Genomic DNA, 27,462 nt, shown 5'->3' on the forward strand with positions numbered 1-27,462 from the left:
CTTTGGCGTTGGTTGTATGTCTAAGCGTGTAACCCCAAAAGAGAACGCACAGGAGACTTTTCTCTCAAAAGAATATGTAAGAATACCACGTTATAAGGAAATACAGTGTGGCAGAGTAAACACAAATACGTACGTATTGGAAACACTTTATGAGAGAAATAACGCATCTTGAAAAATTAGCTTGTATGTCCTAAACAACACGTTGTAACTCGAAAAGATTTGGTGTGGCATGTACGTCTAAACGTGTAGCCTCAAAAGAGAACCCACAGGAGAGTTTTCTTTCGTCAAAATTTTTCCGAAAACCACGTTTTAAGGAAGTCCCGCATCGTGCGAAATTATCTTGTTTTTCATAAACAACACCTTGTAACTCGAAAAGCTTTGGTGTTGCGTGTATGTCTAAGCATGTAGCCTCAAAAGAGAACGCATAGGAATGTTTTCTCTTGAAAGAATATGTAAGAATACCACGTTATAAGGAAATACACTGTTGCAGAGTAAAGACAAATACATACGTATTGGAAACACATTACTAGAAGAAATAACGCATCATACAAAATTACCTTGTATCTCCTAAACAACACATTGTAACTCGAAAAGATTTGGAGTGGCGTGTACGTCTAAACATGTAGCCTCAAAAGAGAACCCACAGGACAATATTTTTTCGTTAAAATTTGTCAGAAAATCACGTTTTAAGGAAATCCCACATCGTGAGAAATTATCTTGTTCTTCCTAAACAACACGTTGTAACTCAAAAAGCTTTGGCGTTGGATGTATGTCTAAGCATGTAACCCCAAAAGAGAACGCACAGGAGACTTTTCTCTCAAAAGAATATGTAAGAATACCACGTTATAAGGAAATACAGTGTGGCAGAGTAAAGACAAATACGTACGTATTGGAAACACTTTATGAGAGAAACAACGCATCTTGAAAAATTAGCTTGTATGTCCTAAACAACACGTTGTAACTCGAAAAGATTTGGTGTGGCATGTACGTCTAAACGTGTAGCCTCAAAAGAGAACCCACAGGAGAATTTCCTTTCGTCAAAATATTTCAGAAAACCACGTTTTAAGGAAATCCCGCATCCTGCGAAATTATCTTGTTTTTCCTAATCAACACGTTGTAACTGGAAAAGCTTTGGTGTTGCGTGTAAGTCTAAGCGTGTAGCCTCCAAAGAGAACGCAAAGGAGAGTTCGCTCTCGAAAGAATATGTAAGAATACCACGTTATAAGGAAATACAGTGTTGCAGAGTATAGACAAATAAGTACTTAGTGGAAACACTTTACGAGAAGAAATAATGCATCATACAAAATTAGCTTGTATCACCAAAACAACACGTTGTAACTCGAAAAGATTTGGTGTGGCATGTACGTCTAAACGTGTAGCCTCAAAAGAGAAGCCACAGGAGATTCTTGTTTCGTCAAAATTTGTCAGAAAACCACGTTTTATGGAAATCCCGCATGTTGCGAAATTATCTTGTTTTTCCTAAACAACATGTTGTAACTCGAAAAGCTTTGGTGTTTCGTGTATGTCTACCCGTGTAGCCTCAAAAGAGAACGCACAGGAGAGTTTTCTCTCGAAAGAACATGCAAGAATACCACATTATAAGGAAATACAGTTTTGCAGAGTAAAGACAAATACGTATGTATTTGAAACACTTTACGAGAAGAAATAACGCATCGTACAGTATTAGCTTTTATCTCCTAAACAACACGTTATAACTCTAAAGGATTTGGTGTGGCGTGTACGTCTAAACGTGTAGCCTCAAAAGAGAACCCACAGGAGAATTTTCTGTCGTCAAAATTTGTCAGAAAACCAAGTTTTAAGGAAATCGCGCATCGTGCGAAATTATCTTGTTTTTCCTAAACAACACGTTGTAACTCGAAAAGCTTTGGTGTTGCGTGAATGTCTAAGCTTGTAGCCTCAAAAGAGAACGCACAGGAGAGTTTTCTCTCGAAAGAATATGTAAGAACACCACATTATTAGGAAATACAGTGTTGCAGAATAAAGGCAAATACGTACGTATTGGAAACACTTAAACTTTACTAGAAGAAATAACGCATCATAAAATAATTAGCTTGTATCTCCTAAACAACATGTTGTAACTCGAAAAGATTTGGTGTGGCGTGTATGTCTAAACGTGTAGCCTCAAAAGAGAACCCACTGGAGAATTTTCTTTAATCAAACTTTGTCAGAAAACCACATTTTAAGGAAATCCCGCATCGTGCGAAATTATCTTGTTCTTCCTAAACAACACGTTGTCACTCGAAAAGCTTTGGTGTTGGGTGTATGTCTCAGCGTGTAGCCTCAAATGAGAACGCACAGGAGAGTTTTCTCTCAAAAGAATATTTAAGAATACCACGTTATAGGGAAATACAGTGTTGCAGAGTAAAGACAAATACGTACATATTGGAAAAACTTTGTGAGAAGAAATAACGCATCCTAAAAAATTAGCTTGTATGTCCTAAACAACATGTTGTAACTCGAAAAGTTTTGGTGTGGCGTGTACGTCTAAACTTGCAGTCTCAAAAGAGAACCCACAGGAGATTTTTTTTTCGTCAAAATTTGTCAGAAAACCACGTTATATGGAAATCCCGCATCGTGCGAAATTATCTTGTTTTTCCTAAACAACATGTGGTAACTCGAAAAGCTTTGGTGTTGCGTGTATGTCTAAGCATGTAGCCTCAAAAGAGAACGCACAGGAGAGTTTTATCTCGAAAGAATATGTAGGAATACCACGTTATAAGGAAATACAGTGTTGCAGAGTAAAGACAAATACATACTTATTGGAAACACTTAAACTTTACAAGAAGAAATAACGCATTGTAAAAAAATTAACTTGAATCTCCTAAACAACACGTTGTAACTTAAAAAGATTTGGTGTGGCCTGTACGTCTAAATGTGTAGCCGCAAAAGAGAACCCACAGGAGAATTTTCTTTGGTCAAAATTTGTCAGAAAACCACGTATTAAGGAAATCCCACATCGTGCGAAATTATCTTGTTTTTCCTAAACAACATGTGGTAACTCGAAAAGCTTTGGCGTTGCGTGTATGTCTAAGCGTGTAGCCTCAAAAGAGAACGCACAGGAGAGTTTTATCTCGAAAGAATATGTAGGAATACCACGTTATAAGGAAATACAGTGTTGCAGAGTAAAGACAAATACATACTTATTGGAAACACTTAAACTTTACGAGAAGAAATAACGCATTGTAAAAAAATTAACTTGTATCTCCTAAACAACACGATGTAACTTAAAAAGATTTGGTGTGCCCTGTACGTCTAAACGTGTAGCCGCAAAAGAGAACCCACAGGAGAATTTTCTTTGGTCAAAATTTGTCAGAAAACCACGTATTAAGGAAATCCCACATCGTGCGAAATTATCTTGTTTTTCCTAAACAACACGTTTTAACTCGAAAAGTTTTGGTGGTTGCTTGTATGTCTAAGCGTGTAGCCTCAAAAAGGACACACAGGAGAGTTTTCTCTTGAATGAATATGTTACCACGTTATAAGGAAATACAGTGTTGCAGAGTAAAGACAAATACGTACGTATTGGAAACACTTAACAAGAAGAAATAACGCATGTTGCAAAATTAGCTTGTATTTCCTAAACAACACGTTATAACTCGAAAAGATTTGGTGTGGCTTTTACGTCTAAACGTGTAACCTCTAAAGAGAACCCACAGGAGAATTTTCTTTCGTCAAAATTTGTCAGAAAACCACTTTTTATGTAAATCCCGCATCATGCGAAATTATCTAGTTTTTCCTAAACAACACGTTGTAACTCGAAAAGCTTTGGTGTTGCGTGTATGTCTAAGCGTGTAGCATCAAAGGAGAATGCACAGGATAGTTTTCCCTCGAAAGAATACATAAGAATACCACGTACTTATTGGAAACACTTAAACTTTACGAGAAGAAATAACGCATTGTACGTCTCAACAAGTAGCCTCAAAAGAATTCTCCTGTGCGCTCTCCTTTGATGCAGGATTTCCTTAATAAGTGGTTTTCTGACAAATTTTGACCAAAGAAAATTCTCCTATGGGTCCTTTTTTGAGGCTACACGTTTAGTCGTACAGGCCACACCAAATCTTTTTAAGTTACAATGAGTTGTTTAGGAGATACAAGCTAATTTTTTTACGATGCGTTATTTCTTCTTGTAAAGTTTAAGTGTTTCCAATAATTATGTAGTTGTCTTTACTCTGCTACACTGTATTTCCTTATAATGTGGTATTCCTACATATTCTTTCGGGAGAAAACTATCCTGTGCATTCTCTTTTGGGGCTACACGCTTAGACATACACGCAACACCAAAGATTTTCGAGTTACAACATGTTGTTTAGGAAAAACAAGATAATTTCGCATGATGCAGGATTTCCTAAAACGTGGTTTCCTGACAAATTTTGACCAAAGAAAACTCTCCTATGGGATTTCTTTTGAGGCTACACCTTTAGACATACACGCCACACCAAATCTTTTCGAATTACAACGTGTTGTTTAGGAGATACAAGCTAATTTTTTAAGATGCGTTATTGCTTCTCTTAAAGTTTAAGTGTTTCCAATACGAGTATGTGCCTTTACTCTGCAACACTGTATTTCCTTATAACGTGGTATTCTTACATATCCTTTCGAGAGAAAACTCTCCTCTGTGTTCTCTTTTGAGGCTACACGCTTAGACATACACGCAACACCAAAGCTTTTCTAGTTACAACGTGTTGTTTAGGAAAAACAAGATAATTTCGCACGATGCGGGATTTCCTTAAAACGTGGATTTCTGACAAATTTTGACGAAAGAAAATTATCCTGTGGGTTCTCTTTTGAGGCTACACGTTTAGACGTACACGCCACACCAAATCTTTTCGAGTTACAACGTGTTGTTTAGGACATACAAGCTAATTTTGCAAGATGCGTTATTTCTCTCATAAAGTGTTTCCAATACGTACATATTTGTCTTTACTCTGCCACACTGTATTTCCTTATAACGTGGTATTCTTACATATTCTTTCGAGAGAAAACTCTCCTGTGCGTTCTCTTTTGGGGCTACACGCTTAGATATACACCCAACACCAAAGCTTTTCAAGTTAAAACGTGTTATTTAGGAAGAACAAGATAATTTCTCAGGATGCGGGATTTCCTTAAAGCATGGATTTCTGACAAATTTTGACGAAAGAAAATTGTCCTGCGGGTTCTCTTTTGAGGCTACACGTTTAGACGTACATGCCACACCAAATCTTTTCGAGTTACAACGTGTTGTTTAGGAGATACAAGCTAATTTTGTACGATGCTTTATTTCATCACGTAAAGTTTATGGGTTCCCAATACATACTTATTTGTCTTTACTCTGCAACACAGTATTTCCTTATAACGTGGTATTCTTACATATTCTTTTGAGAGAAAACTCTCCTGTGCGTTCTCTTTTGAGGCTACATGCTTAGACATACACGCAACACCAAAGCTTTTCGAGTTAAAACGTGTTGTTTAGGAAAAACAAGATAATTTCGCACGATTCGGGATTTCCTTAATACGTGGTTTTCTGACAAATTTTGACCAAAGAAAATTCTCCTATGTGTTCTCTTTTGAGGCTACACGTTTAGATGTACAGCCCACACCAATTCTTTTTACGTTACAACATGTTGTTTAGGAGATACAAGCTAATTTTGTACTATGCATTATTTCTTATCGTAAAGTTTTTCCAATACTTAAGTATTTGTCTTTACTCTGCAACACTGTATTTCCTAATAACGTGGTATTCAGACATATTCTTTCGAGAAAAAAACTCTCCTTTGTGTTCTCTTTTGAGGCTACACGCTTAGACATACACGCAACACCAAAGCTTTTCAAGTTACAATGTGTTGTTTCGGAAAAACAAGATAATTTCGCACGATGCGGGATTTCCTTAAAACGTGGTTTTCTGACAAATTTTGACGAAAGAAAATTATCCTGTGGGTTCTCTTTTGAGGATACACGTTTAGAGGTACACACCACACCAAATTGTTTCGAGTTATAACGTGTTCTTTAGGAGATACAAACTAATTTTTTACGATGCCTTATTTCTTCTCGTAAAGTTTAAGTTTTTCCAATAAGTACGTATTTGTCTTTACTCTGCAACACTGTATTTCCTTATAACGTGGTATTCGTACATATTCTTTCGAGAGAAAACTCTCCTGTGCATTCACTTTTGAGGCTAAACGCTTAGACATACACGCAACACCAAAGCTTTTCGAGTTAAAACGTTTTGTTTAGGAAAAACAAGATAATTTCGCACGATGTGGGATTTCCTTAATACGTGGTTTTCTGACAAATTTTGACCAAAGAAAATTCTCCTATGGGTTCTCTTTTGAGGCTACACGTTTAGACGTACAGGCCACACCAAATCTTTTTAAGTTACAACGTGTTGTTTAGGAGATACAAGCTAATTTCTTACGATGCGTTATTTATTCTAGTAAAGTTTTTCCAATACGTAAGTATTTGTCTTTACTCTGCAACACTGTATTTCCTTATAACGTGGTATTCTTACATATTCTTTCAAGAGAAAACTCTCCTGTGCATTCTCTTTTGAGGCTACACGCTTTGACATAAACGCAACACCAAAGTTTTTCGAGTTACAATGTGTTGTTTAGGAAAAACAAGATAATTTAGCACAATGCGGGATTTCCTTAAAACGTGGTTTTCTGACAAATTTTTGACGAAAGAAAATACTCCTGTGGGTTTTCTTTTGAGGCTACACATTTAGACGTACACGCCACACCAAATCTTTTCGAGTTACAACGTGTTGTTTAGGAGATACAAGCTAATATTTTCGATGCATTATTTCTTCTCATAAAGTTTAAGTGTTTCCATTACGTACATATTTGCCTTTACTCTGCAACACTGTATTTCCTTATAACGTGGTATTCTTGCATATTCTTTCGAGAGAAAACTCTCCTGTGTGTTCTCCTTTGAGGCTACATGCTTAGACATACACGCAACACCAAAGCTTTTCGAGTTACAAAGTATTGTTTTGGAAAAACAAGATAATTTCGCAAGATGCGGGATTTCCTTAAAACGTGGTTTTCTGACAAATTTTGAGGAAATAAAACTCTCCTGTGTGTACTCTTTTGAGGCTACATGTTTAGACGTACACGCCACACCAAATCTTTTCGAGTTACAACGTTTGTTTAGGACATACAAGTTAATTTTGCAAGATACGTTATTTCTCTCATAAAGTGTTTCCAATATGTACGTATTTGTCTTTACTCTGCAACACTGTATTTCCGTATAACGTGGTATCCTTACATATTCCTTCGAGAGAAAACTCTCCTGTGCGTTCTCTTTTGAGGCTACATGCTTAGACATACACGCAACACCAAAGCTTTTCGAGTTACAACGTGTTGTTTAGGAAAAACAACATAATTTTTCACGATGCGGATTTCCTTAAAACGTGGTTTTCTGACAAATTTTGACGAAAGAAAATTCTCCTGTGGCTTCTCCTTTGAGGCTAAACGTTTAGACATACACGCCACACCAAATCTTTTGAGTTATATCGTGTTGTTTAGGAGATACAAGCTAATTTTGTACCATGCATTATTTCTTCTCGTAAAGTGTTTCCCTTACTTACATATTTGTCTTTACTCTGCAGCACTGTATTTCCTTATAACGTGGTATTCTTACATATTCCTTCGAGAGAAACCTCTCCTGTGCGTTCACTTTTTAGGCTACATGCTTAGACATATATGCAACACCAAAGCTTTTCAAGTTAAAATGTGTTGTTTATGAAAAACAAGATAATTTCGCACGATGCTGGATTTACTTAAAACGTGGTTTTCTGAAAAAAAAAATTGACGAAAGAAAATTCTACTGGGGGTTCTCTTTTGAGGCTACACGTTTAGACATACACGGCACACCAAATGTTTTCAAGTTACAACGTGTTGTTTAGGACATACAAGCTAATTTTGCATGATGCGTTATTTCTCTCGTAAACTGTTTCCAATACATATGTATTTGTCTTTACTTTGCAACCCTGTATTTCCTTATAACGTGGTAATCTTACATATTCTTTCGAGAGAAAACTCTCCTGTGCTTTCTCTTTTGAGGCTATACGCTTAGATATACACGCAACACCTAAGCTTTTCGAGTTAAAACTTGTTGTTTAGGAAGAACAAGATAATTTCTCACGATGCGGGATTTCCTTAAAACGTGGTTTTCTGACAAATTTTGACGAAAGAAAATTGTCCTGTGGGTTCTCTTTTGAGGCTACACGTTTAGACGTACAGGCCACACCAAATCCTTTCGAGTAACATCGTGTTGTATAGGAGTTACAAGCTAATTTTTTACGATGCTTTATTTCATCTCCTAAAGTTTAAGGGTTTCCAATATGTACGTTTTTGTCTTTACTCAGCAACACTGTACTTCCTTATAAAGTGGTATTCTTACCTATTCTTTCGAGAGAAAACTCTTCTGTGTGTTCTCTTTTGAGGCTACATGCTTAGACATACACGCAACACCAAAGCTTTTCGAGTTACAATGTGTTGTTTAGGAAAAACAAGATAATTTCGCACAATGCGGGATTTCCTTAATACGTGGCTTTCTGAAAAATTTTGACCAAAGAAAATTCTCCTGTGGGTTCTCTTTTGAGGCTATACGCTTAGACATACACGCCACACAAAATCTTTTCGAGTTACAACCTGTTGTTTAGGAGATACAAGCTAATTTTTTAAGATGCGTTGTTTTTTCTCATAAAGTGTTTCCAATAAGTACGTATTTGTCTTTACTCTGCAACAGTGTATTTCCTTATAACATGGTATTCTTACATATTCTTTCAAGAGGAAACTCTCCTGTGCGTTCTCTTTTGAGGCTACACGCTTAGACATACACGCAACACCAAACCTTTTTGAGTTACAATGTGTTGTTTATGAAGAACAGGATAATTTCTCACGATGCTGGATTTCCTTAAACGTGGTTTTCTGACAAATTTTGACGAAAGAAAATTGTCCTGTGGTTCTCTTTTGAGGCTACACATTTAGACGTACACGCCACACCAAATCTTTCCAAGTTACAACGTGTTGTTTAGGAGATACAAGCTAATTTTGTACTATGCTTTATTTCATCTCCTAAAGTTAAAGGGTTTCCAATACGTAAGTATTTGTCTTTATTCTGCAACACTGTACTTCCTTATAACGTGGTATTGTTACATATTCTTTCGAGAGAAAACTCTCCTGTGTGTTCTCTTTTGAGGCTACATGCTTAGACATACACGCAACACCAAAGATTTTCGAGTTATTACGTGTTGTTTAGGAAAAACAAGATAATTTCACACGATGCTGGATTTCTTTAAAACGTGGTTTTCTGAAAATTTTGACGAAAGAAAATTCTCCTATGGGTTCTCTTTTGAGGCTACAAGTTTACAGGTACACGCCACACCAAATCTTTTCTAGTTACAACGTGTTGTTTAGGAGATACGAGCTAATTTTGTAAGATGTTTTATTTCATCTAGTAAAGTTTAAGGGTTTCCAATACGTACGTATTTGTCTTTACTCTGCAACACTGTATTTCCTTATAATGTGGTATTCTTCCATATTCTTTCGAGAGAAATCTCTCCTGTGTGTTCTCTTTTGAGGCTACACGTTGAGACATACACGCAACACAAAAGCTTTTCGAGTTACAATGTGTTGTTTAAGAAAAACAAGATAATTTCGCAAGATGCGGTATTTCCTTAAAACGTGGTTTTCTGAAAATTTTGACGAAAGAAAATTCTCCTATGGGTTCTCTTTTGAGGCTACACGTTTAGATGTAAACGCCACACTAAATCTTTTCGAGTTACAACGTGTTGTTTAGGGGATACGAGCTAATTTTGTACAGTGCTTTATTTCATCTCGTAAAGTTTAAGGGTTTCCAATACGTACGTATTTGTCTTTACTCTGCAACACTGTATTTCCTTATAACGTGGTATTCTTACATATTCTTTTGAGAGAAAACCCCCCTTGTGTTCGCTTTTGAGGCTACACGCTGAGACATGCACGCAACACCAAAGCTTTTCGCGTTACAACGTGTTGTTTAGGAAATACAAGATAATTACGCACGATGCAGGATTTCCTTAATACGTGGTTTTGTGACAAATTTGACCAAAGAAAATTCTCCTGTGGGTTCTCTTTTTGAGGCTACACGTTTAGACGTACACGCCACACCAAATTTTTTCGAGTTACAACGAGTTGTTTAGGAGATACAAGCTAATTTTGTATGATGTGTTATTTTTTATCGTAAAGTGTTTCCAATACGAACATATTTGTCTTTACTCTGCAACACTGTATTTCCTTATAACCTTACGGTATTCTTACATATTCTTTCAGGTGAAAACTCTCCTGTGTGTTCTCTTTTGATGCTACACACTGAGACATACACGCAACACCAAAGCTTTTCGAGTTACAACGTGTTGTTTAGGAAAAACAAGATAATTTCGCAGGATGCGGGATTTCCTTAAAACGTGGTTTTCTGACAAATTTTGATGAAAGAAAATTCTCCAGTGGGTTCTCTTTTGAGGCTAAACTTTTAGATGTACAAGCCAAACCAAATGTTTTCGAGTTTCCACTCGTTGTTTAGGAGATACAAGCTAATATTGTATGATGCTTAATTTCTTCTCGTAAAGTGTTTCCACTATGTACGTATTTGTCTTTACTCTGCAACACTGTATTTCCTTATAACGTTGAATTCTTACATGTTCGATCGAGAGAAAACTCTCCTGTGCATTCTCTTTTGAGGCTACACGCTTAGACATATACGCAACACCAAAGCTTTTCGAGTTACCACTTGTTGTTTAGGAAAAACAAGATAATTTCTCACGATGCGGTATTTCTTTAAAACGTGGTTTTCTGACAAATTTTGACCAAAGAAAGTTCTCCTTTTGGTGTTCCTTTGAGTCTACACGTGTAGACGTACGAGCCACACCAAATCTTTTCGAATTACAACGTGTTGTTTAGGAGAAACAAGCAAATTTTGTAAGATGCATTATTTCTTCTCATAAAGTGTTTCCAATAAGTACGTATTTGTCTTTACTCTGCAACACTGTATTTCGTTATAATGTGGTATTCTTACATATTCTTTCGAGGGAAAACTCTCCTGTGCGTTCTCCTTTGGGACTACACACTTAGACATACACGCAACGCTAAAGCATTTTGAGTTACAACGTGTTGTTTAGGAAAAACAAGATAATTTCGCACGATGTGAGATTTCCATAAAACGTGGTTTTCTGACATATTTTGACGAAAGAAAGTTCTCCTGTGTGTTCTATTTGAGCCTACATGTGTAGAGGTACGAGCCACACCAAATCTTTTCGAGTTACAACGTGTTGTTTAGGAGATACAAGCTAATTTTGTACGATGCGTTATTTCTTCTCGAAAAGGTTTTCCAATATGTACTTATTGTCTTTACTCTGCAAAATTGTATTTCCTTATAACATGGTATTCTTACATATTCTTTCGAGAGAAATCTCTCCTGTGCCTTATCTTTTGAGGCTCCATTCTTAAACATACACGCAACACCAAAGCTTTTGGAGTTACAACATGTTGTTTAGAAAAAAGAAGCTGATTTCGCACGATGAGGGATATCCTTAAAACTTGGTTTTCTGAAAAATTTTGAGGAAAGAAAATTCTCCTGTGGGTTTTCTTTTGGGGCTACACGTTTAGACGTACACGCTGCACCAAATCTTTTCGAGATACAACATTTTGTTTAGGAGATAAAGCTAATTTTGTACGATGCATTACTTCTTCTCATAAAGTGTTTCCAATATGTAGGTATTTGTCTTTACTCTGCAACACTGTATTTCCTTATAACGTGGTATTCTTACATATTCTTTCGAGAGAAAACTATCCTGTGCGTTCCCTTTTGAGGCTACAAACTGAGACATACAGGCAACACCAAAGCTTTTCGAGTTACAACGTGTTGTTTATGAAAAACAAGATAATTTCGCACGATGCAGGATTTCCTTAAAACGTGGTTTTCTGACAAATTTTGAAGAAAGAAAATTCTCCTGTCGGTTCTCTTTTGAGGCTACACGTTTAGACGTACATGCCACACCAAATCCTTTCGAATTACCACGTGTTGTTTAGGAGATACATGCTAATTTTGTACGATGCGTTATTTCTTATCATAAAGTGTTTCCAATAGGTACGTATTTTTCTTTACTCTGCAACACTGTATTTCCTTATAACGTTGTATTCTTACATGTTCTTTCGAGAGAAAACTCTCCTGTGCATTGTCTTTAGAGGCAACATGCTCAGACATACACGCAACACCAAAGCTTTTCGAGTTACAACGTGTTGTTTAGGAAAAACTAGATAATTTTGCACGATGCGGGATTTCCTTAAAACGTGGTTTTTTGACAAATTTTGACGAAAGAAAATTCTCCTGTGGTTTCTCTTTTGAGGCTACATGTGTAGACGTACGAGCCACACCAAATATTTTCGAATTAAAACGTGTTGTTTAGGAGATACAAGCAAATATTGTACGATGCGTTATTTCTTCCCTAAAGTGTTTCCAGTATGTACTTATTTGTCTTTACTCTGCAACACTGTATTTTCTTATAACGTTTTATTCTTACATATTCTTTCGAGGGAAAACTCTCCTGTGCATTCTCTTTTGAGGCTACATGCTTAGACATACACGCAACACCAAAGCTTTTTGAGTTACAACGTGTTGTTTAGGAAAAACAAGATAATTTCGCACGATGCGAGATTTCCTTAAAACGTGGTTTCTGACAAATTTGGATGAAAGAAAATTCTCCTGTGGGTTCTCGATTGAGGCTACACTTTTAGACGTACACGTCACACCAAATCTTTTCGAGTTACAACGTGTTGTTTTCGGAGATACAAGCTAATTTTGAACGATGCGTTATTTCTTCTCGTAAAGGGTTTCCAATATGTACTTATTTGTCTTTACTCTGCAAAATTGTATTTCCTTATAACGTGGTATTCTTACATATTCTTTCGAAGAAAACTCTCCTGTGCGTTCTCTTTTGAGGCGACACGCTTAGACAAACACGCAACGCCAAAGCTTTTCGCGTTACAATGTGTTGTTTAGGAAAAACGAGATAATTTAGCACGATGCGAGATTTCCATAGAAGGTGGTTTTCTGAAAAATTTTGACGAAGGAAAGTTCTCCTGTGGGTTCTCTTTTGAGGCTACACGTGTGGAGGTATGAGACACACCAAATCTTTTCGAATTACAACGTGTTGTTTAGGAAATCCAAGCTAATTTTTTATGATGCGTTAATTATTCTCATAAAGTGTTTCCAATAAGTACATATTTGTCTTTACTCTGCAACATTATATTTCCTTATAACGTGGTATTCTTACATATTCCTCCGAGAGAAAACTATCCTGTGCGTTCCATTTTGAGGCTACACACTTAGACATACAGGCAACACCAAAGCTTTCGAGTTACAACGTGTTGTTTATGGAAAACAAGATAATTTCGCACGATGCGGGATTTCCTTAAAACGTGGTTTTCTGAGAAATTTTGATGAAAGAAAATTCTCCTGTGGCTTCTCTTTTGAGACTACACGTTTAGACGTTCACGCCACACCAAATCATTCCGAGTTACCACGTGTTGTTTACGAGATACAAGCTAATTTTGTATGATGCTTTATTTCTTTTCATAAAGTGTTTCCAATATGTACCTATTTGTCTTTACTCTGCAACACTGTATTTCCTTACAACGTTGTATTCTTACATGTTCTTTCGAGAGAAAACTCTCCTGTGCATTCTCTTTAGAGGATACATTCTCAGACATACACGCAACACCAAAGGTTTTCGAGTTACAACGTGTTGTTTAGGAAAAACAAGATAATTTTGCACGATGCGGGATTTCCGTAAAACGTGGTTTTCTGATAAATTTTGACGAAAGAAAGTTCTCCTGTGGGTTCTCTTTTGAGGCTACACGTGTAGACGTACGAGCCACACCAAATATTTTTGAGTTACAACCTGTTGTTTAGGAGATACAAGCAAATATTGTACGATGCGTTATTTCTTCTCATAAAGTGTTTCCTATACGTTAATATTTGTCATTACTCTGCAACACTGTATTTCCTTATAACATGGTATTCTTACATATTCTTTCGAGGGAAAACTCTCCTGTGCATTCTCCTTTGAGGCTACACGATTAGACAAACACGCAACACCAAAGCTTTTCGAGTTACAACATATTGTTTAGGAAAAAGAAGATGATTTCGCACGATGCGGGATTTCCTTAAAATCTGGTTTTCTGAAAAATTTTGACAAAAGAAAATTCTCCTGTGGGTTCTCATTTGAGGCTACATATTTACACATACACGCCACACCAAATCTTTTCGAGTTACAAGGTGTGGGTTAGGAGAGACAAGCTAATATTTGATAATGCGTTAATTCTTCTCATAAAGTGTTTCCAATACGTACGTATTTGTCTTTACTCTGCAACATTGTATTTCCTTATAACGTGGTATTCTTACATATTCTTTCAAGAGAAAACTATCCTGTGCATTCCCTTTTGAGGCTAAACACTTAGACATACAGGCATCACCATAGCTTTTCGAGTTACAACGAGTTGTTTATAAAAAACAAGACAATTTCGCACGATGCGGGATATCCTTAAAATGTGGTTTTCTGACAAATTTTGACCAAAGAAAATTCTCCTGTGGGTTCTCTTTCGAGGCTACATGTTTAGACGTACACACCACACAAAATCTTTTCGAGTTACAACGTGTTGTTTAGGAGATACAAGCTAATTTTTTACGATGTGTTATTTCTTCTTGTAAAGTGTTTCCAATAAGTACTTATCTGTCTTTACTCTGCAACACTGTATTTCCTTATAACGTGGTATTCTTACATATTCTTTCGAGGGAAAACTCTCCAGTGCGTTCTCTTTTGAGGCTACATGCTAAGACATACACGCAACGCCAAAGTTTTTCGAGTTACAAAGTGTTGTTTAGGAAAAACAAGATAATTTCGCACGATGCGAGATTTCCATAAAACGTGGTTTTCTGAAAAATTTTGTCCAAAGAAAGTTCTCCTGTGGGTTCTCTTTTGAGGCTACATGTTTAGACGTAAACGTCACACCAAATTTTTTCAAGTTACAACATGTTGTTTAGGAGCTACAAGCTAATTTTGTACGATGCGTTATTTCTTCTCATAAAGTGTTTCCAATAAGTACTTATTTGTCTTTACTCTGCAAAATTGTATTTCCTTATAACGTGGTATTCTTACATATTCTTTCGAGAGAAAACTCTCCTGTGCCTTCTCTTTTGAGGGTTTACACTTACACATACATGCAACACCAAAGCTTTTCGAGTTACAACATGTTGTTTAGGAAAAAGAAGATGATTTCGCATGATGCAGGATTTCCTTAAAACGAGGTTTTCTGAAAAATTTTGACGAAAGAAAATTCTCCTGTGGGTTCTCTTTTGAGGCTACATATTTAGATGTACACGCCACACCAAATCTTTTCGAGTTACAACGTGTTGTTTAGGAGATACAAGCTAATTTTTTACGATGTGTTAATTCTTCTCGTAAAGTATTTCCAATACATATGTATTTGTCTTTACTCTGCAACATTGTATTTCCTTATAACGTGGTATTCTTACATATTCTTTCGATAGAAAACTATCCTGTGCGTTCCCCTTTGAGGCTACACACTTAGACATACAGGCATCACCAAAGCTTTTCGAGTTAAAACGTGTTGTTTATGAAAAACAAGATAATTTCGCACGATGCAGGATTTCCTTAAAACATGGTGTTCTGACAAATTTTGACGAAAGAAAATTCTCCTGTGGGTTTTTTTTTTTGAGGCTACACGTTTAGAGGTACACGCCACACCATATCCTTTCGAGTTACCACGTGTTGTTTAGGAGATACAAGCTAATTTTGTACGATGCGTTATTTCTTCTCGTAAAGAGTTTCCAAAAGTACATAATTGTCTTTACACTGCAACACTGTATTTTCTTATAATGTTGAATACTTACATGTCCTTTCGAGAGAAAACTCTCCTGTGCATTCTCTTTAGAGGCTACATGCTCACACATACACGCATCACCAAAGCTTTTCTAGTTACAACGTGTTGTTTAGGAAAAACAAGATAATTTTGCACGATGCGGGATTTCCTTAAAACGTGGTTTTCTGACAAATTTTGACGAAAGAAAGTTTTCCTGTGGGTTGTCTTTTGAGGCTACAGGTTTAGACGTACACGCCACACCTAATCTTTTCGAGTTACAACTTGTTGTTTAGGAGATACAAGCAAATATTGTACGATGCGTTATTTCTTCTTGAAAAGTGTTTCCAATACGTACTTAATTTTCTTTAGTCTGCAACACTGTATTTCCTTATAACGTGGTATTCTTACATATTCTTTCGAGGGAAAACTCTCCTGTGCATTCTCTTTTGTAGCTACACGCTTAGACATATAGGCAACGCCAAAGCTTTTCGAGTTACAATGTGTTGTTTAGGAAAAACAAGATAATTTCGCACGATGCGGGATTTCCATAAAACGTGGTTTTCTGACAAATTTTGACGAAAGAAAATTTTCCTGTGGGTTCTCTTTTGAGGCTACACGTTTAGAGGTACACGCCACACCAAATGCTTTCGAGTTACCACGTGTTGTTTAGGAGATACAAGCTAATTTTTTAGATGCGTTATTTCTTCTCGTAAAGTGTTTCCAATAGGTACGTATTTGTCTTTACTCTACAACACTGTATTTCCTTATAATGTTGTATTCTTACATGTTCTTTCGAGAGAAAACTCTCCTGTGCATTGTCTTTAGAGGCTACATGCTCACACATACACGCAATACCAAAGCTTTTCGAGGTATAACATGTTGTTTAGGAAAAACAAGATAATTTTTCACGATGCGGGATTTCCTTAAAACGTGGTTTTCTGAAAAATTTTGACCAAAGAAAGTTCTCCTGTGGGTCGTCTTTTGAGGCTACACATTTAGACGTACATGCCACACCAAATCTTTTCGAGTTACAACTTGTTGTTTAGGAGATACACGTAAATTTTTTACGATGCGTTATTTCTTCTTGGAAAGTGTTTCCAATACTTTCTTATTTGTCTTTACTCTGCAACACTGTATTTCCATGTAACGTGGTACTCTTATGAATTCTTTTGAGGGAAAACTCTCCTGTGCGTTCTCTTTTGAGGCTACACGCTTAGACATACACGCAACGTCAAAGCTTTTCGAGTTACAACGTGTTGTTTAGGAAAAACAAGGTAATTTCGCAGGATGTGAGGTTTCCTTAAATCGTGGTTTCTGACAAATTTTGATGAAAGAAAATTCTCCTGTGGGTTCTCTTTTGAGGCTACTCATTTAGACATACACGTCACACCAAATCTTTTCGAGTTACAATGTGTTGTTTAGGAGATACAAGCTAATTTTGTAGGATGCGTTATTTCTTCTTGTAAAGTGTTTCCAATAAGTACTTATCTGTCTTTACTCTGCAACACTGTATTTCCTTATAACGTGGTATTCTTACATATTCTTTCGAGAGAAAACTCTCCTGTGCGTTCTCTTTTGAGGCTACATGCTTAGACATACACGCAACGCCAAAGCTTTTCGAGTTACAAAGTGTTGTTTAGGAAAAACAAGATAATTTCGCACGATGCGAGATTTCCATAAAACGTGGTTTTCTGAAAAATTTTGACGAAAGAAATATCTCCTGTGGGTTCGCTTTTGAGGCTACATGTTTAGACGTACACGTCACACCAAATCTTTTCGAGTTACAACGTGTTGTTTAGGAGATACAAGCTAATTTTTTACGATGCGTTATTTCTTCTCATAAAGTGTTTCCAATAAGTACTTATTTGTCTTTACTCTGCAAAATTGTATTTCCTTATAACGTGGAATTCTTACATATTCTTTCAAGAGAAAACTCTCCTGTGTAGTCTCTTTTGAGGCTCCACGCTTACACATACACGCAACACCAAAGCTTTTCGAGTTACAACATGTTGTTTAGGAAAATCAAGATAATTTTTCACGATGCGGGATTTCCTTAAAACGTCGTTTTCTGACAAAATTGGACGAAAGAAAGTTCTCCTGTGGGTCGTCTTTTGAGGCTACACATTTAGACTTACAGGCCACAGCAAATCTTTTCGAGTTACAACCTGTTGTTTAGGAGATACAAGCAAATTTTGTACGATGCGTTATTTCTTCTTGGAAAGTGTTTCCAATACATTCTTATTTGTCTTTACTCTGCAACACTGTATTTCCTTATAACGTGGTATTCTTACGAATTCTTTTGAGGGAAAACTCTCCTGTGCGTTCTCTTTTGAGGCTACACGCTTAGACATACACGCAACGTCAAAGCTTTTCGAGTTACAACGTGTTGTTTATGAAAAACAAGGTAATTTCGCAAGATGCGAGATTTCCTTAAAACGTGGTTTCTGACAAATTTTGATAAAAGAAAATTCTCCTGTGGGTTCTCTTTTGAGGCTACACGTTTAGACATACATGTCACACCAAATCGTTTCGAGTTACAACGTGTTGTTTAGGAGATACAAGTTAATTTTGTACGATGCGTTATTTCTTCTTGTAAAGTGTTTCCAATATGTACTTATTTTTCTTTACTCTGCAAAATTGTATTTCCTTATAACGTGGTATTCTTACATATTCTTTCGAGAGAAAACGCTCCTGTGCCTTCTCTTTTGAGGCTCCACGCTTACACATACACAGAACACCAAAGCTTTTCGAGTTACAGCATGTTGTTTACGAAAAAGAAGATGATTACCCACGATGCGGGATATCTTTAAAACGTGGTTTTCTGAAAAATTTTGACGAAAAAAAATTCTCCTGTGGGTTCTCCTTTGAGGCTACATGTTTAGACGTACACGCCACACCAAATCTTTTCGAGTTACAACGTGTTGTTTAGGAGATACAAGCTAGTTTTGTATGATGCGTTATTTCTTCTTGTAAAGTGTTTCCAATAAGTACTTATCTGTCTTTACTCTGCAACACTGTATTTCCTTATAACGTGGTATTCTTACATATTCTTTCGAGGGAAAACTCTCCTGTGCGTTCTCTTTTGAGGGTACATGCTTAGAAATACACACAATGCCAAAGCTTTTTGAGGTACAAAGTGTTGTTTAGGAAAAACAAGATAATTTCGCACGATGCGAGATTTCCATAAAACGTGGTTTTCTGAAAAATTATGACGAAAGAAAGTTCTCCTGTGTGTTCGCTTTTGAGGCTACATGTTTAGACGTACACGTCACACCAAATATTTTCGAGTTACAACGTGTTGTTTAGGAGATACAAGTTAATATTTTACGAAGCCTTATTTCTTCTCATAAAGTGTTTCCAATAAGTACTTATTTGTCTTTACTCTGCAAAATTGTATTTCTTTATAACGTGGTATTCTCACATATTCTTTCGAGAGAAAACTCTCCTGTGCCTTCTCTTTTGAGGCTCTACACTTACACATACACGCAACACCAAAGCTTTTCGAGTTACAACATGTTGTTTAGGAAAAAGAAGATGATTTCGCATGATGCGGGATTTCCTTAAAACGAGGTTTTCTGAAAAATTTTGACGAAAAAAATTCTCCTGTGGGTCCTCTTTTGAGGCTACACGTTTAGACGTACAGGCCACAACAAATCTTGTCGAGTTACAACGTGTTGTTTAGGAGATACAAGCTAATTTTTTATGATGTGTTAATTCTTCTCGTAAAGTGTTTCCAGTACATACGTATTTGTCTTTACTCTGCAACATTGTATTTCCTTATAACGTGGTATTCTTACATATTCTTTCGATAGAAAACTATCCTGTGCGTTCCCCTTTGAGGCTACACACTTAGACATACAGGCAACACCAAAGCTTTTTGAGTTACAACGTGTTGTTTATGAAAAACAAGATAATTTCGCACAATGCGGGATTTCCTTAAAACATGGTGTTCTGACAAATTTTGATGAAAGAAAATTCTCCTGTGGGTTCTCTTTTGAGGCTACACGTTTAGAGGTACACACCACACCAAATCCTTTCGAGTTACCACGTGTTGTTTAGGAGACACAAACTAATTTTGTACGATGCGTTATTTCTTCTCGTAAAGTGTTTCCAAACGTACGTATTTGTCTTTACACTGCAACACTGTATTTCCTTATAATGTTGAATTCTTACATGTTCTTTAGAGAGAAAACTCTCCTGTGCATTGTCTTTAGAGGCTACATGCTCACACATACACGCAATACCAAAGCTTTTCGAGATATAACGTGTTGTTTAGGAAAAACAAGATAATTTTTCACGATGCGGGATTTCCTTAAAACGTGGTTTTCTGACAAATTTTGACGAAAGAAAGTTCTCCTGTGGGTCGTCTTTTGAGGCTACACATTTAGACGTACATGCCACACCAAATCTTTTCGAGTTACAACTTGTTGTTTAGGAGATACAAGTAAATTTTTTACGATGCGTTATTTCTTCTTGGAAAGTGTTTCCAATATTTCTTATTTGTCTTTACTCTGCAACACTGTATTTCCTTATAACGTGGTATTCTTATGAATTCTTTCGAGGGAAAACTCTCCTGTGCGTTCTCTTTTGAGGCTACACGCTTAGACATACACGCAACGTCAAAGCTTTTCGAGTTACAACGTATTGTTTAGGAAAAACAAGGTAATTTCGCACGATGCGAGGTTTCCTTAAATCGTGGTTTCTGACAAATTTTGATGAAAGAAAATTCTCCTGTGGGTTCTCTTTTGATGCTACTCGTTTAGACATACACGTCACACCAAATCTTTTCGAGTTACAACGTGTTGTTTAGGAGATACAAGCTAATTTTGTATGATGCGTTATTTCTTCTTGTAAAGTGTTTGCAATAAGTACTTATCTGTCTTTACTCTGCAACACTGTATTTCCTTATAACGTGGTATTCTTACATATTCTTTTGAGGTAAAACTCTCCTGTGCGTTCTCTTTTGAGGCTACATGCTTAGACATACACGCAACGCCAAAGCTTTTCGAGTTACAAAGTGTTGTTTAGGAAAAACAAGATAATTTCGCACGATGCGGGATTCCCTTAAAACATGGTTTTCTCACATATTTTGACGAAAGAAAATTCTCCTGTGGGTTCTCTTTTGAGGCTACATATTTAGACGTACATGCCACACCAAATCTTTTTGAGTTACACCGTGTTGTTTAGGAGATACAAGCTAATTTTCTAAGATGCGTTATTTCTTCTCATAAAGTGTTTCCAATACGTATGTATTTGTCTTCATTCTGCAACACTGTATTTCCTTATAACGTGGTATTCTTACATATTCTTTCGAGAGAAAACTCTCCTGTGCATTCTCTTTTGAGGCTACACACTTAGACATACACGCCACATCAAATCTTTTCGAGTTACAACGTGTTGTTTAGGAGATACTAGCTAATTTTGTACGATGCATTATTTCTTCTCTTAAAGTGTTTCCAATACATACGTATTTGTCTTTATTCTGCAACACTGTATTTCCTTATAACGTGTTATTCTTACATATTCTTTCGAGGGAAAACTGTCCTGTGCATTCTCTTTTGAGGCTACACGCTTAGACATACACGCAACGCCAAAGCTTTTCGAGTTAAAACGTGTTGTTTAAGAAAAACAGGATAATTTCGCATGATGCGATATTTCCTTAAAACGTGGTTTCTGACAAATTTTGATGAAAGAAAATTCTCCTGTGGGTTCTCTTTTGAGGCTAAACGTTTAGACATACACATCACACCAAATCTTTTCGAGTTACAACGTGTTGTTTAGTAGATACAAGTTAATTTTGTACACTGCGTTATTTCTTCTTGTAAAGTGTTTCCAATATGTACTTATTTGTCTTTACTCTGGAAAATTGTATTTCCTTATAACGTGGTATTCTTACATATTCTTTTGAGAGAAAACGCTCCAGTGCCTGCTCTTTTGAGGGTCCACGCTTACACATACACGCAACACCAAAGCTTTTCCAGTTACAACATGTTGTTTACGAAAAAGAAGATGATTTCGCACGATGCGGGATATCCTTAAAATGTGGTTTTCTGAAAAATTTTGACGAAAGAAAATTCTCCTGTGGGTTCTCGTTTGAGGCTACATGTTGAGACGTACATGCCACACCAAATCTTTTCGAGTTACAACGTGTTGTTTAGGAAATACAAGCTAATTTTGTACAATGCGTTAATTCTTCTCGTAAAGTGTTTCCAATACGTATGTATTTGTCTTTACTCTGTAACACTGTATTTCTTTATAACGTGGTATTCTTACATATTCTTTTGAGAGAAAACTATCCTGTTCGTTCCCATTTGAGGATACACACTTAGACATACAGGCAACACCAAAGCTTTTCGAGTAACAACGTGTTGTTTATGAAAAACAAGATAATTTCGCACGATGCGGGATTTCCTTAAAACGTGGTGTTCTGACAAATTTGATGAAAGAAAATTCTCCTGTGGGTTCTCTTTTGAGGCTACACGTTTAGACGTGCATGCCACACCAAATCCTTTCGAGTTACCACGAGTTGTTTAGGAGATACAAGCTAATTTTGTATGATGCGTTATTTCTTCTTGTTAAGTGTTTCCAATACGTATATATTTGTCTTTACTCTGCAACACTGTATTTCCTTATAACGTGGTATTCTTACATATTCTTTCATGGGAAAACTATCCTGTGCGTTCCCTTTTGAGGCTACACACTTAGACATACAGGCAACAACAAAGCTTTTCGAGTTACAACGTGTTGTTTATGAAAAACAAGATAATTTTGCATGATGCGGGATTTCTTTAAAACGTGGTGTTCTGACAAATTTGACGAAAGAAAATTCTCCTGTGGGTTCTCTTTTGAGGCTACACGTTTAGACGTGCACGCCACACCAAATCCTTTCGAATTACCACATGTTGTTTAGGAGATACAATCTAATTGTGTATGATGCATTATTTCTTCTCGTAAAGTGTTTCCAATACGAACGTATTTGTCTTTACTCTGCAACACTGTATTTCCTTATAACGTTGTATTCTTACATGTTCTTTCGAGAGAAAACTCTCCTGTGCATTCTCTTTAGAGGCTAAACGCTTAGACTTACACGCAACTCCAAAGCTTTTCGAGTTACAACGTGTTGTTTAGGAAAAACAAGATAATTTTGCAAGATGCGGGATTTCCTTAAAACGTGGTTTTCTGACAAATTTTTACGAAAGAAAGTTCTGCTGTGGGTTCTCTTTTGAGGCTACACGTGTAGAAATACGAGCCACACCAAATCTTTTCGACATACAACGTGGTGTTTAGGTGATACAAGCAAATATTGTACGATGCGTTATTTCTTCTTGTAAAGTGTTTCCAATATGTACTTAATTGTCTTTACTCTGCAACACTGTATTTCCTTATAATGTGGTATTCTTACATATTCTTTCGAGGGAAAACTCTCCTGTGCGTTCTCTTTTGAGTGTACACGCTTAGACATACACGCAACGCCAAAGATTTTCGAGTTACAACGTGTTGTTTAGGAAAAACAAGATAATTTCGCACGATGCGGGATTTCCTTAAAACGTGGTTTCTAACAAATTTTGATTAAAGAAAATTCTCCTGTGGGTTCTCTTTTGAGGCTACACGTTTAGACGTACACGCCACACCAAATCCTTTCGAGTTACCACGTGTTGTTTAGGAGATACAAGCTAATTTTGTAAGATGCGTTATTTCTTCTTGTAAAGTTTTTCCAATACGTACCTATTTATCTTTACTCTGCAACACTGTATTTCCTTATAACGTTGTTTTATTACATATTGTTTCGAGAGAAAACTCTCCTGTGCATTCTCTTTACAGGTTATACGCTTAGACACACACGCAACATCAAAGCTTTTCGAGTTACATTGTGTTGTATAGGAAAAACAAGATAATTTTGAACGATGCGGGATTTCCTTAAAACGTGATTTCCTGACAAATTTTGAAGAAAGAAAGTTCTCTTGTGAGTTCTCTTTTGAGTCTACACGTGTAGATGTATGAGCCACACCAAATCTTTTCGAGTTACAACGTGTTGTTTAGGAGATACAAGCAAATTTTGTATGATGTGTTATTTCTTCTTGTAAAGTGTTGCCAATACGTACTTATTTGTCTTTACCCTGCAACACTGTATTTCCTTATAACGTGGTATTCTTACATATTCTTTCGAGAGAAAACTCTCCTGTGCGTTCCCTTTGAGGTTATACGCTTAGACAAACACTCAACACCAAAGCTTTTCGAGTTACACCGTGTTGTTTAGGAAAAACAAGATAATTTTGCACGATGCGAGATTTCCTTAAAACGTGTTTTCTGACAAATTTTGATGAAAGAAAATTCTCCTGTGGGTTCTCTTTTGAGGCTACACGTTTAGACCTACACGTCACACCAAATCTTTTCAAGTTACACCGTGTTGTTTAGGAGATACAAGCTAATTTTTTATGATGCGTTATTTCTTCTCATAAAGTGTTTCCAATACATACTTATTTGTCTTTATTCTGCAAAATTGTATTTCCTTATAACGTGGCATTCTTACATATTCTTTCGAGAGAAAACTCTCCTGTGCGTTCTCTTTTGAGGCTCCACGCTTACACATACACGCAACACCAAAGCTTTTCGAGTTACAACATGTTGTTTAGAAAAAAGAAGATGATTTCGCACAATGCGGGATTTCCTTAAAACGTGGTTTTCTGAAATATTTTGACGAAAGAAAATTCTCCTGTGGGTTCTCTTTTGAGGCTACATGTTTAGATGTACACGCCACACCAAATCCTTTCGAGTTACAATGTGTTGTTTAAGAGATACAAGCTAATTTTGTACGATGCGTTAATTCTTCTCGTAAAGTGTTTCCAATATGTACGTATTTGTTTTTACTCTGCAACACTGTATTTCCTTATATCATTGTATTCTTATTTGTTCTTTCGAGAGAAAACTCTCCTGTGTATTTTCTTTAGAGGCTACATGCTTAGACATACACGCAAGACCAAAGCTTTTCGAGTTACAATGTGTTCTTTAGGAAAAACAAGATAATTTTGCACGATGCGGGATTTCCTTAAAATGTCGTTTTCTGACAAATTTTGACAAAAGATAGTACTCCTGTGGGTTCTCTTTTGACGCTACACGTGTATACATACGAGCCACACCATATATTTTGAAGTTACAACGTGTTGTTTAGGAGACACAAGCAAATTTTGTACTATGCATTATTTCTTCTCGTAAAGTGTTTCCAATACGTACTTATTTGTCTTTACTCTGTAACACTGTATTTCCTTATAACGTGGTATTCTTACATATTCTTTCGAGGGAAAACTCTCCGGTGCTTTCTCTTTTGAGGCTACACGCTTAGAAAAACATGCAACGCCAAAGCTTTACGAGTTACAACGTGTTGTTTAGGAAAAACAAGATAATTTCGCACGATGCGAGATTTCCATAAAACGTGGTTTTCTGAAAAATTTTGACGAAAGAAAGTTCTCCTCTGGGTTCTCTTTTGAGGCTCTGTGTAAAGGTATGAGCCACACCAAATCCTTTCGAGTTACAACGTGTTGTTTAGGAGATACAAGCTAATTTAGTACCTTGCGTTATTTCTTCACTTAAAGTGTTTCCAATACGTCCTTATTTGTCTTTACTCTGCAACACTGTATTTCCTTATAACGTGGTATTGTTACATATTCTTTCGAGAGAAAACTCTCCTGTGCGTTCTCTTGTGAGGCTACAAGCTTAGACATACATGCAACACCAAAGCTTTTCGAGTTACAACGTGTTTTTTAGGAAAAATAAGATAATTTCACATGATGCGAGATTTCCTTAAAACATGGTTTCTGACAAATATTGATGAAAGAAAATTCTCCTGTGGGTTCTCTTTTGAGGCTACATGTTTAGACATACACGTCACACCAAATCTTTTCGAGTTACAACGTGTTGTTTAGGAGATACAAGTTAATTTTGTACGTTGCATTATTATTTCTCGTAAAGTGTTTCCAATATGTACTTATTTGTCTTTACTCTGCAAAATTGTATTTCCTTATAACGTGGTATTATTACATATTCTTTTGAGAGAAAACTCTCCTGTGCCTTCTCTATTGAGGCTCCATGCTTACACATACATGCAACACCAAAGCTTTTCGAGTTACAACATGTTGTTTAGGAAAAAGGAGATGATTTTGCACGATGCGAGATTTCCTTAAAACGTGGTTTTCTGAAAAATTTTGACGAAAGAAAATTCTCCTGTGTGTTCTCTTTTGAGGCTACATATTTAGACGTACACGCCACACCAAATCTTTCCGAGTTACAACATGTTGTTTAGGAGTTACAAGCTAATTTTATACAATGCGTTAATTCTTCTCGTAAAGTGTTTCCAATATGTAACACACGATTTGGTGTGGCGTGCACATATAAACGTGTAGCCTCCAAAGAGAACCCACAGGAGAATTTTCTTTCGTCAAAATTTGTCAGAAAACCACGTTTTTAGGAAATCCCGCATCTTGCGAAATTATCTTGTTTTTCCTAAAAAACACGTTGTAACTCGAAAAGCTTTGGTGCTGCGTGTATGTCTAAGCGTGTAGCCTCAAAAGAGAAGGCACAGGAGAGTTTTCTCTCGAAAGAATATGTAAAAATACAACGTTATAAGGAAATGCAGAGTTGCAGAGTAAAGACAAATACGTTTATATTGGAAACACTTTACAAGAAGAAATAACGCATCGTACAAAATTAGCTTGTATCTCCTAAACAACACGTTGTAACTCGAAAGGATTTGGTGTGGCCTGTATGTCTAAATGTGTAGCTCAAAAGAGAACCCACAGGATAATTTTCTTTCATCAAAAATTTTCAGAAAACCACGTTTTATGGTAATCCCGCATCGTGCGAAATTATCTTGTTTTTCCTAAACAACACATTGTAACTCGAAAATCTTTGGTTTGCGTGTATGTCTAAGCGTGTAGTCTCAAAAGAGAAGGCACAGGAGAGTTTTTCTCTCGAAAGAATATGTAAGAATACCACGTTATAAGGAAATACAGTGTTGCAGAGTAAAGACAAATACGTACATATTGGAAACACTTTACGAGAAAAAATAACGCATCGTACAAAATTAGCTTGTATCTGTATCTCCTAATCAACACGTTGTAACTCGAACTGATTTGGTGTGCTGTTTACATGTAAACGTGTAGCCTCAAAGGGAACCCACAGGAGAATTTTGTTTTGTCAAAATTTGTCAGAAAACCATGTTTTAAGGAAATCCCGCATCGTGTGAAATTACCTTGTTTTTCCTAAACAACATGTTGTATCTTGAAAAGCTTTGGTGTTGCGTGTATGTCTAAGCGTGTAGCCTCAAGAGAGAACGCAGAGGAGAGTTTTCTCTCGAAAGAATAAGTAAGAATACCACGTTATAAGTAAATACAGTGTTGCAGAGTAAAGATAATTAGGTACGTATTTTAAATACTTTATGAGAAGAATTAATGCATGGTACAAAATTAGCTTGTATCTCCTAAACAACTCCTTGTAACTCAAAAAGATTTGGTGTGGCATGTACGTCTAAACCTTTAGCCTCATAGGA

The sequence above is a fragment of the Apodemus sylvaticus genome, chromosome 20 (genome assembly GCF_947179515.1).
Source record: "Apodemus sylvaticus chromosome 20, mApoSyl1.1, whole genome shotgun sequence".
Lineage (NCBI taxonomy): Eukaryota > Metazoa > Chordata > Mammalia > Rodentia > Muridae > Apodemus > Apodemus sylvaticus.